General features: G+C 42.9%; 1 pseudogene; it reads right to left on the bottom strand.

Annotated features, from left to right (window-relative positions):
- Window positions 1-2,143: 2,143 nt before the first annotated feature.
- Window positions 2,144-11,188, bottom strand: part of LOC119333004 — a 10,488-nt pseudogene continuing 1,443 nt past the window's right edge.

An 11,188-nucleotide genomic window follows, 5' to 3' on the forward strand; every position in this document is an offset into this window, starting at 1 on the left:
ATTTTTTTGTCATTTTTATTTTTTTGTTTTATTTTATTATTATTTTGTTTTTCTCTACTTCTTCAATGGTTTTCTTCAGTTTTATTATTTTTTTGGTTTTCACTAATTTCCTTTGTTTCTTTCATGGTTTTCATTGGCTTTTCTTTTTTTTCTTCGTCTTTATATCTTTCTTCGTTTCCATGGGTTTTTTTGCTTTTCTTTCTTTTTCGATTTTACATCTTCATTTTTATTTTCTTTCTTTCCTTATTTTAATCAGTTTTTTTCTATTTCTTTATCGGTTTTTAAAACATGGTCAACATTTTTATATGCACGTTTATCAAATGCTTTCTTAACATTTTTCAAAGACAAGATTAAAAATTTCTAAAAGTATAGTCAATTTTTTCTATAGACGTCTTTAACATTTGTCAAATGCTTAATTTAAATTTTCAAATAAAAGATTAACATATTTTGAATACATGGTAAACATTATTTTAGACATTTTTAGCATTTATAAATGCTTGATTAATATTTTCCAAAATACAATATTAACATTTTTTAATGCATGTCAACATTTTTTCCTATACACATTTAACATTTTTCAAATGATTGATGAAAAAACTCAAATGCAAGATTAATTATTTTTTAATAATGGTCAACTTTCTTCTATACACATTTAACATTTTTTTCAAATGCTTGATTAACATTTTTGAATATACGATCAACATACACATTTAAGAAAATTTAAATGCTTTTCGACATTTTTCAAATGCTTGATTAATATTTTTAAAATACATGATCAACTTTTTCACACACATTGTATGCTTTGTGTATACATTTTTTTACACATGAGAAAGAGAATTTGTATACAAATTTAACAATTTCCAAATGTTTTGTTGACATTTTTTCAAAAAAATAATATGGAAATTATTTTTTAATATATTTATTTATATATTTGGAAGTATAAACGAAAGTGAAGAAAAAAAAAGAAAAAAACGAAAACGAAACACATGAAAAAAAAAAGATGAGGTTGTGACCTCCTGCGCGCCTATTAAAAAAGATAATTAATTTCTAGTTAGTCAAATCACAGATTACAAAATTAGGTTTTGCTTGTCTATTACTATGTGTTCTTTCTACTATGTGAGCACCTACAAAAAAGGCAAAACTGCAAAGCAAGCGTGTGTTTGTTCTGCGGAGAAGTGCTATGATTCGCTACCCAGTGGAACAAAATGGTGTATCCTTGAAACCACCTTTGTGTTCATGGCTAGCTTAAGCTTGTCTCATTTTGTCTGGTATTCAAATATCTATATTAACATTCTTCGTACAATGTAGCTTACTGATCATTCTGGCATATTTCGGATGGCAAAGGAACTAGATAGGATTCTTGATTCATCTAAAGCCGAACCAAATGATGCTTCCACCTCGTACCCGGAGAAAATAATCACTCCGATATGTCAAAACATATCGGTGGTACATTCATCTATTGAAGTTCTGTGTTGATTTCCACTTTCTATTAACTGTTAGTGTTACATTTTATTACATCTGAATTGGTGTTGCTAACCCACTTGTGTATCGTGTTGTCTGCATATTGACAGTTTGACACGGGTCTTTCATAAATTGAGGACGAGGTCCTATAATCCGCTGGTATAGTTTGGTGCTTTAAGATCTTAGCACTAACCCCAACTTGAAATTGTTCACTTAGTGTGTTACACTGTTACTTGGCAGCTAATGTCTTCAAAACTAATCTACTTTGAGTATTAAAGTCAGCTGAATCTTTAAGAAAACCAGACTTCTTGACTTTGCCTTTTCCTGGCGTAGTATAGTTAGCAAAGCACATAACCACTTTTCAAGTACGAACCACCTCAACTCCGCATAATTATGCAGCTCATATTGATTCCAATCTGTATCTCTTCGGTGTTACAGGTTCTTCTATGCCTCCAGGGCATGCATATAGCTCTGCACTCAATCAGCCTGAAACAAAATTTGAGCTCGATGGAAGCTGATGCGGCTGTGCATCAAGAATTTACTTCATTTCAGTTGAGAATTCAGGTGTTGGCGTTTGGTTGTGCATCAAGAAGTTACAACAATCACTTCCACAAAACAGACCGAGGCCAATCCCCTCTCTCAAGGTGGTTCCAGATTCCGGTCCAGACTTGCTCACCAAAAATTATAAGATATGAAAATTTGGTGACAAAAAGTTGTACTAAATCAGCAACAATTAATATGGATCAGAGGTGGAGTACTATGTTTTTAGCCAAAATCCCATATACAGCAGAAGGATTGCACTAAAACTCTTCTATGCCAAACCAAAATCTTTCAACACATATATCCACCTACATACATGTTACAAAAGGAGAACGGGTGGCAGAATCCAACAAATACACAACAAAACTGGCCTCCAAAGTGAGCAACGGGGCTACTCGAGCAAATCATTCCTGGTCATTATATAGATTTGAACAAGAAACATTCACAAGGATCAGCTTCCTTTGGGGCACATTGCACAGCTTCAACAACTGATCCAGACGTGTAATAATGTATCAAATCAGGCACACATGTTCTTGGAACAGCGGCGGCGCTCACATATCTGCAGCGGATCAAAGATATGCCTCTTGCTCCGTGGCCTGTTTATCGTTCTTTAGCTTGTACATGTCCTCATATCCTGGAAACACATGGAATTGGATTTAGTGATTGATGCCTGCCAGATCCATCGCGGCAAAGGGCATTACGAGTGAACCACAACACAAACCTGAGCCAACTAATGATGGGCAGAAAGTTCTACAGGTTGTGTGAATTCATATCGAGTACAGACAAGTTAGTATAGGATTACAATGAGCAATAGAAAGTCTACGGACATGTTGTCTTCTTAGCCAGTTTTTCTCATTTCCTTTTGTAACCATAAACAGGTATTGAACAATTCATGCAGAGAAACATATCGACAAACACGATATGCAACCAAATGAATGGACCAACTGCAACTGTATCAGAAACATGACAGCATGACTTACATTTTTTTGTTGTTAAGCAGGTTAAAATGCTGCGTTTTTTTCCTTCCATCCACCAATGCAACAAAAAGATGGCGCTCTTAAAAGAAAAACAAAAATCTTCAAAACAAGAGTCAAACAATCCTAGTGGTTCATTCAAATGCACTAGCCTCCACACATATGGTACCTCACACAGGAAGGTGTTCAATTTTAATGTAAGCCAACCTAGTTCTTTCGCCATGGCCAAGAGCCCAGAGGCATGCAGTTGAAGAACAGAAAGAAAAGGAAACTGAATGAATTTGAAAGGCACATACCATTGCTGCGGTCCACCCCATCCCAATGAAGGCCAGGTTTTATACCATAACGGTTTGGAGGAGGATCTACCCCACGTTTCAGCCAGCTGTGAGGAGGTACATTTTGAGGAACTATATAGCCAGATTCCTTCATCTTTTCATCATCTCCCAAGTCATTGAGAAGGAAGTCCGTATCTTTGCGCTGCAATGCATTATCACCCATTAACCAGAAGAATTAAGCAACTCCAAATAAAAAAAACTGCAGTTACCTTCACAAGATGAGCCATAGGATCACCCCATCAGAGTCTGTTCTTCAGCATGCTGTCAAGCTCAGGATCATCCCTACACGTAAACAAACTCAACTTTAAATATATTTTTTAGTTACAAAACTCCATGTTCATTTTGACAACAAAAGGCAGACAACACCAACAATAAGGATTACATTGTTCAAAGCAGGTGCCTATTATCGGTTGCACAAATTCTCAAACTAAGTCAACAAGGATCATGCCCCTTTCTGTGCAAGTTTAATAAGAAATAGTACCTTGTTCTCGCAAATGGCTTCTTCTTCTCATCTTCAAGCTCCTTCACTCAAGCCTCAGCTGCTCGTTTCTGCATCAATCCTTTACCCCATTCTATATGTTTTTGCTGCCAACAGAAGAACACCAGTTATTACTTATTAGCTATAGGCAACAACGTCCAAGATAGAGATCCTGTATTGAAATGACTCCACACAACTGAGGAAGAGGAAAAGGTATGACAAGTGATTATTCGATCATTTGCTGCATTACATTCCATACTACGATGAACTCACTAATAAGTGAGATGATTTCAACTAATCTGATTCCCTCATATCCAGCAAGTGTCTTATCTGAATTTGTATCTCATAGCATGAATAGAGTGCTTACATGGTACAGGGAACAGGGGAACTTGGCACAAAAGGAAACCAGATTTTGGTTTATGCAACAGTAACAGCTTGTATGAGAGTGAACAAAGTTGGCATTAACAAGCTCTGTGCCTTTAATGTTGTAATCTTTACAGTACTGAGTCGGAGCTTTCATAGTTTTCTGTTTCCTGATTAGTCATTATCCTTTTATATGTAGTGCCTATTCTTCTAGGCACTCTGCACATTGCACACCCTTTATTCTGACGGTCCCAAGGTAACATTTTATTCAAATAAGTTAAGAAATGTTGGTGTTTGCAGGCAAAGAGAAGTGTGTGGCATAGTGCATTTTCTGCATTTTTGCCACAAGAACACAACACAGTATCAGGATAAGATAATTAGCACAAAACAATTCCTCAAATCTATATTCTGTACTACTGGAAACACATGAATTTTCATGTGGCAAAGTATAATTACCAGATAAAACACAAAGATGACTAATAAAAAATCCAGAGGAAGAGCATATATTTACCTTTGGCTTCTGTATGTCTTCTTGATTTATCCTTTTTCCTGGGAAACATCAAAATGCAATATTACCGCAGAAACTAGAATGTCTACATAGGTAACTGCCACCAAAATAACCAAAACATGATAATGCATAGTGCATACCTTCCTTGTCTCGGAACACTGCCTTTGCCCCTTTACCTGTGAACGAAGGGTCATGTGCTGCAAACCTAAAAGACAAACATCGTACGGCATATCACAAATCTCAGCAGAAGGAGTAAGCATATGTATACGAAGACATGAAGTATCACTCACTTGAGCTTCTCATACTCCTTAATCTTTCTGATGTCCTCTTTAACTTCCTCTGTTGACATCAACCCAGCTCTCCTTGTCTCTTTCAGAGCCCCTTCCTTTCTAACCTTCCTTAGAGAAGTGTCTCTCTCCTTACGAGGTGGAGATAATCATCTAGCACAAACTTCGACCCATGGTTGAGAAATATCCTATCCCCCGGGCTCTGTCCCAAATTTTGTCTTCCTGTGAGAGACAGGTCGTCCAGTTGTGCCGAGTCCTGGTACTTCCGTCTTCGTGGTGGAGAGACGTCCTCGGGCTCCTCCGAGTCATGTCGTGTCCGGTGCCGAGGGGAAGAGTCGTTCTGAGGCTCCTCTAAGTCATGTCTCGTGCGCCTCTGTGGTGGCGAGATGTCCTAGGGTTCCTCGGAATAATGGCGAGCTTGTCTCCTTGGAGGAGAGGGCTCGTCTTGCCGCCTAGACTTACGTGGTGGTGACAGATCGGCTCCCTCTCATGTACCCCCCTCCCCCCTCAGGGTGATGGCGTGCCACGTCGCCTTTGCCACCTAGTTACTACTTCTAGTTCCTCATCACCCGGTGCTTCTTTATTGACCTCTACATTTGAGCCCCTGACTATGCTAAAGATTACAAGACTTTAATGTCTACTAGATGTTTGTTTTGGTTCTCCATCGACAGTTTGCAGGTTTTGAGGTACATTTCCATGGATCTGTGGTACTTGACCGTCTTTTCATATGACTCATGATTCTTCTAGTTTGTCGTACATTCAAACCTGTGGATTCTCCTGTTCATGTTCTTACTTCTGATGGTGCTTCCCTCCCAGTCGATAATGAAGGCACTCTTAGAACTTTGTCTTGTCATGTTCCTTGACTTACCATAGCTCATTCTCGACTTTGACTCTTGTTCTGATTAGGATCGTCACATTGGTGCTCGCCCTCGACGTTGTGACTCCTAGGGCCTCCTGGAGCTTGACTGGCTTCAACTTCCCTTCACCTCCGTTACCTCAACTACCAGCTCTTTGTGGCATCATCGTCTTGGTCACTTGTGTGTCTCGTCTCTCATCCTTAGTTCGACGTGGTCTTCTTGGATATGTCTTTGGCGGTGTGCCTTTAGACTGTCAGGTTTGTCGGCTTGGTAAATATAGTTACCTTATCCTCACAAAGAGACTATGTTGCGGCGTCCTTTCGATATTGCTCACTCTGATGTTTGTGGCCCTGCTCCCTTTGCCTCGAAAAGAGTCATCGTTACTATATTATCTTTGCAGTCTTGTCCTTTCAATGCACATACAACCTCTCCTTCGGCCTTGCCCATTGAGGATATATCTTTCCCCACTTCTCCTAATACACCTATGACTTATGTATTGTCCTCGTCAACGCATCCCATTGTGTCTTCCCGTACTATTATTATAGACCCCATGCCACCGGCACTTGCGGCTTCCCCACCACTCATCTATTGTCCTCGTCAACGCATCCCATAGTGCCTTCCCGTACCACTATTGTAGACCCCATGCCATCGTCACTTCCGGCTTCCCCACCTCGTTCGTCACCTAAGGCTACCTCACCTCGCTCGTCCCCTAAGGCTTCTCCGATGATTCTCGGGGTGTGACTTTTGATGAGTCTTGTCCTTTATATCCACATCCATCCTCTCCTTCGGCCTTGCCCATTGAGGATATTTTTCCCCACTTCACCCGATATACCTATGACTCATGTATTGTCCCTGTCAACACATCCCATTGTGTCTTCCCATACTACTATTGTAGACCCCATGCCACCGGCACTTGCGGCTTCCCCACTACTTTGTCCTCATCAACGCATCCCACCGTGTCTTCCCGTACCACTGTTGTAGACCCCATGCCATCGTCACTTGCGGCTTCCCCACCTCGTTCGTCACCTAAGGCTACCTCACCTTGCTCGTCCCCTAAGGCTTCTCCGATGATTCCCCCCGTCCTCTTCTTTACCACATTAGTTGTCCGTGTGTTGCGGATTCTTCTGATACACCATTACCCTCAACGACCATGTCTCCTTCTGTTGGCAGTGCAGTCGTCCGCGTGTTACGGATTCTTTTGATACACCATCACCCTCAACGACCATGCCTCCTTTTGTTGGCAATGCACCCCCTTAAGCTCAACCTACTTATGTCTTCCGCTTCCACATAGCATCAGGATACCACCCATGCAATGTAGATCCATGAACCTACCCATAAACTATTGTTGCATCGCCATCCGAAGTCGCTGCCTCGACGTACAACCACCATCTGAAGCTGCCGCTGCGACATCCACCGAGCCTGACGACAAAGCAACCCTGTCAATCCGATAATCACAACGGAGAGGGACATAGCACCACAATGAGGCCTTCAGGAAGGAAACAACATGCAAGGTCGCCATCATCATCGGTGCCAACCATAGTAAGTGCAGGCCTTTCCCCATCACTAAGTCACACAAGGGAGCTTAGACTACATGGTAGCACACATAGCAGAGTGCCCTGCTAAACGACAACCAAACACACCCACACGACACAATATTTGTGGCACCATACTCCATAACGGCCATGTCATGCCATCCCGTGTAGCAAATCCATGTGTAGACATCGTATCTACCCACAACCGCTCGCCGCCACGGCTGACGCGCATGCACAGGGTGGTGGATGATGCCTTTCTCCTCCAAGTGCCCTCTTCATCCCTTCCCCACACCGGTCGGCTCCGAGTCCAAAGGCTGCGGTGGTCTACTCCCGGCAACGTTTTCACCCCTTCCCCTACACCTCATGTGTACTCTCCACTGCCTGCCAGTCCGGCTGGGCATCCTTTGCATGGCTACGAATTGTTGTGCGCTGCCTTGTTCCTACATCCCATGCTCCCATGCAGGTTGCCACCATGGCCACAAGCTCAGCACCACCACCGGCGGAGCAGGAGCATAGGCAGTCGGCACCGTCTCCGTCTTACGCAAGGACGCAGAGCGCCCAAGAGCACGACGCTACCAGTCGCCAAGGCGAGGGAAGCCCAACAAGGGAACATGGAATGCAGCATCAAGTGCGTGGCACAGAACCCGCAAACAGTGTAAGGATGCCAAGCCAAATCGACGAGGAACGAAGAGTGCACGAGAGGTATGGGGAAGCGATGAAAACGCTAGCATAAGCGGCACACACCCCCTATCCTCTGCCTTTTCTTCACTTGAACTTGCGAAGAGGAACCCTGAGCTGACTTGCTCATCCTAGTTTTGCCCTAATGGTACTCTATAGGACATGTCACTTCCTTTCCCTTTAGCACCTAGGGAGGGTCCTTGACCGGCGTGGGGTTGCCTACAATCAATAACCTCTTGCAAGGTGGATTCGTACCAGAATCCCCTTAATTAACATTGTTTGGATTAACATTGCATCTACCCGTATTTCCATTCGAAGGGTCAAAATCATCTTTCTCCTTATACATTCGGTTGGGTCACCCCAAATTTCCCTCCACAACCACCTTGGCCCTACTAGCCCAGCCACCTCTTTCACAGGTGGTGCTACCACGAGGTTGAGCAATGAACTCATTTCTAGGCTAGAACCACATCTAGGTTGGAACCATCATAAAACTGCCAAACCGAAACTTCTTTGGATCACGAACCCCATCCCCACATTGTTCTATAACATGGCCAATCGTATCTTAATTGGCGCCAAACAAGATAGCTTCTCGAGATTCTACCCATGAGTACATCTCTCATTTGTTGCATGGATTCTTGTTGAGCGGGGCACACTTGCTCAATTCTCTTGTCATGGTGCTCATGCTCAAAATGGTGCCGATGAGCGCAAGCAGCGCCAGTTTCTTGAGGCTGCTCGTGCATTGATGATCATCACCTCTCCTCCGCCTTCCTTATGGGTTGAGGTTGTTTCTACTTCCACCAATCTCACCAACATTCAGCATTCCTCTGCTCCACAAGGTGACATTCCCATCGAACGTCTTTTTGGTCATTCTCGTGACTACTCGACGCTTCGTTTGTTCGATTGTGTTTGCTATGTTCTTCTTGCCCCATGTGAACACACCAAACAGACTGCTCAGTCTATTGAATGTGTCATCTTAGGCTACGATGATGAGGATAAGGGTTATCGGTGTTAGGATCATGTCGGTTGTTGGATGCACATTTCTCAGGGTCTGACTTTTGATGAGTCTCGTCCTTTCTATCCACGTCCATCCTCTCCTTCTGCCTAACCCATTGAGATATTTCTTTCCTCACTTTTCCTGATACACATATCACTCATGTATTGTCCTCATCCACGCATCCACTGTGTCTTCCCGTACAACTGTTGTAGACCCCATGCCATCATCACCTGCGGCTCTGCACCTCATCCGTTACCTAAGGCTACCTGACCTCGCTCGTTACCTGAGGCTTCTCCAGTGATTCCCCTCTTCCTCTTTACCACATTGGTCGTTTGCGTGTTGTGGATTCTTCTGATGCACCATCTCCCTCAACTACCATGCCCCTTTTGTTGGCAACACATTGCCTCCAGCTCAACCTACTTATGACTTCTGCGCTCCCCCACTTCCACCTATTGACCGTTGTAGTTATTCGGAGTCATTCTTCTCAAGGCGACTTCTTATAGTGGTCGTGGTGTTCATCCCAAACGGCAGCATGCAATGGCAGAAGATATTACTGCTCATGAGCGCACAGACACGTGGGATCTCATTTCCCTTCCTGTGGTCGTCCCATCACTTATAAGTGGTTTACAAGGTTAAGACTAATGGTTCTCTTGAGCGTTACAAAGCTCGTAGTGTGGCTCGTGGCTTTCAGCTAGAATATGGTCGTGACTACGATGAGACATCTGCTCATGTAGCCTACATGACCACTATTTGCACATTTCTCGTTATGGCTTCTATTCGTCACGGGCTTGTCTCGTAGCTTGATGTCAAAAAATGCCTTTGTTAATGGTGAGTTGCACGAGGAGGTCTACATGTAGCCACCACCTGGGTATTTTGGTCCTGATGGCATGATCTTTCGTCTTCGTCACTCTCACTATGGCCTTAAGCAAACCCCTCATGTCTGGTTTGAGCGTTTCATCTTAGTGGTGATTGTGGGTGGTTTTCTAGCGAGTGCTCATGGTCTTGCACTTTATGTCCACCTTTCAGCTCGTGATCAGACTCTTCTTCTATATGTCGATGACATGACCATCAGTTCATCACTGGTGAGCACAGTGGCTCGAATGAAGGGCGATGAGGCTCAGAGGTGGTAAGGTTTGTGTTGTAGGCGGGGGTCTTTAAATAGCGGGCGTTAGGGTTGGCGTAGCGATGGCTGAAATTCGCACTGCCCGAGTTGGCTTCTCGTTCGCAACGGCAACACGAATGTCGGGTAGGTGAATGGCGGTCAGCCTGGTTGAATGTAGTAGGAAGTCGTCCCATCGGCCCGTCCGGTCACGTCCGCTCTGAACCAGCATAACGAGATGAGAGCGGCAGGCCGAAGCAGCTTTTCGACAAAGGAATCTGTGTGCAGTTTAGCATCCCTAAGAGAATCTGCCACACCTTGAGTCCATGGTTGTACAAAGGAATCTGCCTAATATGTTACTTACTATGAAAAGAACCCATTCCTAACTCGGTTAAACTTGCCTAGCTTGGAGTGCGGCAAAGTATGGTAATGTTTGGCTATGAAACCAAACAGATCTTAAACCTCATATAATCTAGCTTATGGACTTAAATGGGTACTGCAGTTCCATACATTAGAAAGGAAAATAGAACGTTACTTCAATCTTTAGTTCATAGTCAACAGTAACGCATACCAAGTTGTTCAGAGCCGATGCAGCATGTAGATCTCTCAGTCCAAATGCTTCTTTAGCTTCCTGTAGGGCTGCCTTGAATAACTTCTCAGATTCATCTAGTTTTTCCTGAAAAATGGATATAAATGGATATAATAGACTGACAACAATTGTAATTTAAAGTTTGGATCAAGTAGGAGTAACTAAAGAGACACGCCTCCTTTCCCTTGCATAAAGTGATACTCCAACAAACATTAAGATGTTAAAAACTTGTAACACACAGGGTAGGTATTTGGTCCAAACAGTCACACTTAATTGAAACGTTCAATAGTTGCATGATTTCGTAACTGAAGCAAGGCCTTGGAATATGTACTTACGATAAGAGAAGTTGCTAAACCCAAGCTTTCAAAAATAGCAATAAAAAATATCATGGCAAATTAGCACCCAGTTTCTGTATATCAACATGAAACAGCACATAGTTCAATGACAGGCTAAACCTTCCAAATCCACATCGTTTAATGAGGAAACTGAAGGG

Source organism: Triticum dicoccoides, chromosome 7A (genome assembly GCF_002162155.2).
Source record: "Triticum dicoccoides isolate Atlit2015 ecotype Zavitan chromosome 7A, WEW_v2.0, whole genome shotgun sequence".
Taxonomy (NCBI): Eukaryota; Viridiplantae; Streptophyta; class Magnoliopsida; order Poales; family Poaceae; genus Triticum; species Triticum dicoccoides.